Source organism: Hippocampus bargibanti, linkage group LG03 (assembly GCF_051943395.1).
Source record: "Hippocampus bargibanti isolate YZ-2025 linkage group LG03, ASM5194339v1, whole genome shotgun sequence".
Taxonomy (NCBI): domain Eukaryota; kingdom Metazoa; phylum Chordata; class Actinopteri; order Syngnathiformes; family Syngnathidae; genus Hippocampus; species Hippocampus bargibanti.
In genome coordinates, this window is record NC_142736.1 from 12104135 (window position 1) to 12108036 (window position 3902).

The 3902-nt window shown below is 40.7% G+C and overlaps 1 pseudogene; it reads left to right on the forward strand.

Moving 5' to 3' along the window:
- Window positions 1–287: 287 nt before the first annotated feature.
- Window positions 288–2437, forward strand: LOC148900356 (beta-1,3-galactosyltransferase 1-like; annotated as a pseudogene).
- Window positions 2438–3902: the final 1465 nt, after the last annotated feature.

The following is a 3902-nucleotide window of genomic DNA, read 5'->3' on the forward strand; positions in this document are numbered from 1 at the left end:
TATATATATATATATATATATATATATATATATATATATATATATATATATATATATATATGATGCACAACTACACGACCACCCTGATTCCTCTTTATTGTGGCACTGGCACTAGCTTTTTTTAATTTCAGGAACCAGCTAGTAAATAGAGCACGTGACCTGTGATCTGGATGGCTACTACATAATGTAGTAAAATGGAGGAGTGAGCAACAAAGTCCTAGAATTGGCAACTCTTGTCTCACTGGAGCTGAAAGTCAGCAGCTTTCAGAATTTTTTAGTGGGTCCCTGTTCGCCAAAGCCCGTACATTGTGGCTTACCCCTCTGCGTACCACTTTCTGATGAATGAGCCCAAAAAAATGTGACGAGAAGAAACCTTTTGTGGTCCTGGTGGTTCCCGTGGCACCACACAACAGACGTCGAGACAATATTCGCAGCACCTGGGGTGGGGAAAGGGTGGTGTTGGGCAAGGTGGTCAACGTCTTCTTTCTGATGGGACGGCATAGCGGTGAACCTGTGCAACGCCTTGATGAACAGTTGCAGCAAGAGAGCAAGGACCATAACGACTTGATCCAAAGTAATTTTTTGGACAGCTACAACAACCTGACCATCAAAACCATGGTGATGCTCGAGTGGCTCAACTCCTACTGCTCCGGTGCCTCTTATGCCATGAAGATTGATTCCGACATGTACCTGAATGTGCCAAATCTCATTTCCATGTTATTGAATGCACCACAAAAAAACTACTGCATTGGACTTGTGTCCCACCTCCAAATGGTATCTACCGGTGGAAATTTACCCACAATCATATTATCCACATTATGCTTTGGGCCTGGGTTATATTCTGTCTTTGGACCTGCCGAAGTAGCTTGTGGCAGCTTCCAGACATGTTCAAGCCATTTACGTTGAAGACGTGTACGTGGGGATGTGCATGGAATACCTTCACATTCCTGTCACAGACCCACCTCGGCGGAATGACTTCCATATCTATCCAGTGCAATACGATCGCTGTGTGTATTCCAATATTGTTGCCACCACCTTGGCTGAAGATATGGATGTCATAAAGATTCGGAAAGATTTACATCAATCAGGGGGGGCCTGCTAAGTTGTCAAAGCACAACTTGCACGAATGGTGGGCTATCCCCGTGTATGCTTCGCTGTTGTAGTTTTTAACTTACTCTGATCTCTCAACGCGTTTCCTATGAGCACTTGAAAAGGGAAACCACTATTTACTGTCTATTCCCATTTGCCAAAAAAGAGATGAGATATCACATCAATTATCTTTCCACTCATAGGTTTCCTTACGTGCAACAAGATGACCCTGCACCTTATACGCCGTTGCGTCTAATATGTGAAGTAATATTGAGCCACAACAGGTCTTGCAAAGTATGTCAGCAGCCACCGACTCCATTTAAAAGAAGTGCCGGGTTAGCGACCCCAGCCTTTACTGTAGCGCCTTATAGCGTGGTGTGCTTTATATTTGTAAAGCTTTTACATATATTTAGATATTATATTTGGAAATTTTTTTTTTCATTCATTGAAGGTGTGCCATATAGTTCGGTAGACCTTATATATAGAAAACGTTTCTAAATACACCATTCATTTGGGTTGCGCCTTCTTCGATACACTTTATACGCTGAAAATACGGGAATTAAACAAAATTAATGACGCATGAAAAAAATAATTTGTTTTGGTAAAATCGAGAAAATAGTCGTTTAACTGAAGTGAGATCCTGATGAGTGACGAACGCGAAGTGCAACTTCACTTCAAGAGAACAATAGCGGGACGGTGCACTATTGAATGGTTGGGACAAATGGTGTGTGTGTGTGTGTGTGTGTGTGTGCGTGTGCGTGTGCGTGTGCATGTGCGTTTCTGTGTGCGTGTGCGTTTGCGTGTGTGTGCGTGTGCGTGTGTGTGTGAGTCCGTGTGTGTGTGTATGTTGTTGTTCTTTGCACTTTTTTATATTTTAATCAGAATCAGAAAGCCTTTAATCGTCCCACAGTGGGGAAATTTGCAATATTTTAAAATGCAGTCATTTATTTTATGCAAGATTTTTTTACATCAAAATGTATTGTAATGTAAAGCAGTTTCCAGACATGTTCAAGCCATTTACATTGAAGACGTGTACTTGTGAATTGTGGATTGTGAATGAAATAACTTGGCAGGGCAAATTCAGTAATTTATTTTATGCACGACTTTTTTGAATTGAAGTTTATTGAAGTTATAATGTAAAGTGGCGTGGGGCGTGAACACGAGAAGCTGCACCTTTGCCATCTTGCATTTCATAATCTTGTGTATTTTCAAAACCATCAATGTTTCATATTTGGATCAGTTTGATCTCTGTGGTTTAATAAATAGTGATTGATGTTTCTGTCTTTATATGTATTGGTTGATCTTGGTCAAGTAGTGTTAAAGTTTGATATTTTTCAACAGAACATTGTGAGTATGCACCAATCTCTAAAATAAAAGAACCTCCTTTAACCAAGTTAACCTCCTTTGGAATGACTAATGTGTCCATGACTTCTAGCATTACAGCTTGCACATGTGATTCAAAAGATGTGTTTTAACTTGTCTTCAACTTGATCAACCCTTAAGTAAAGCAGGCGACAAACATCCTGTCATGACTGTCAGCGTTTTGTAGCCACCAAAGAGAAAACAAGTATGGTCCCTCTGAGCACATGACACATTCTGTATTGATCACCCTTCCTGCAAAAACCCAAATCCAATTTGACAATCTCAGAAGTGTTTGAATTAATATGCTGGACATTTCTATCAGCACTGTGTAATGTGGCGTAACCATGAAGACGTTGCATGTTTTGTGTGGATAACAAGCACAGCTATGATGATGGAGTGAAGGGATAATCATTTGGCACATAAGGTGACCTTCTCTACTTTGTCATGAAGACACGTCTTTATATGCTGTGATTCTTTGCAACATCACACTTTCTTTATCGATATCAATACTCTGCATGTTTTTCCAAAAGTATACTGTATTTAGAAAAAATGCCAAAGGACTCAGGTTTTCTATATACCTGTACTGTGTATGCAACGGGAACGTTTTTTTTAATTATTTTTTGAAGTTATTAAAGAGGGGGGGGCGGTAGTCCAGCGTTTAGCGCGTCCACCTCACATTGAAAATGTCGTGGGCTCAATTCCAGCTCTGACCTTCCTGTGTGGAGTTTGCATGACCTCTTCAGGCTTGCATGTGTTTTCTGCAGATCCTCCCACATTCCATAAAAACTCCACATTGTCCCATGAGTGAGCGTGAGCATGGATTGTTGTTCTGTGTGCCCCACAATTGTCTGGCAACTGGTCCAGGGTGTCCCGGCTTACTGCCCGAGGACAGCTGGGATCAGCTCAACCATTGTGAGGATACAGCAGATCGGATGCAACAAATGAATTAATGAAAAAAAAGTTATTAAAAGTTCATGAAAAATGACTACGTTATCAAATTCATTCTCGGCAGAAACTTTTTAAGACTGTAAATGACTACTAGCATAAGTGAAGTATACCTTTATGCCAACAAGTTACTGCTTTATAGTAGAGATATTTTTCAGTCAGTCCATAAAATTGTGTGATTTCATCATGTGCTGCAAAAAAATCTGATTGTGTTTCTTATGATCGCTTGAATAAAAACAAATTCACATACCGACGTAAAAGTTGCATGCCCCGGGCGTCTGGGCAGATGTTATTTCAGACACTGATATAATATCAATCAATCCATCCATCAGTTATCATCCATTTACACAGTAACTTTAGCAAGGAAGCCCAGACTTCCCTCACCCCAGTTACCATAACTAGCTCTTCCTGTTAAGATGCCCGATCCAACTCGTCTGAATGCCCTCAATCTGAGGAATGGCGGTTTGACTCTGAGTCCATCCCTGATGACCCAGCCTCTCACCCTG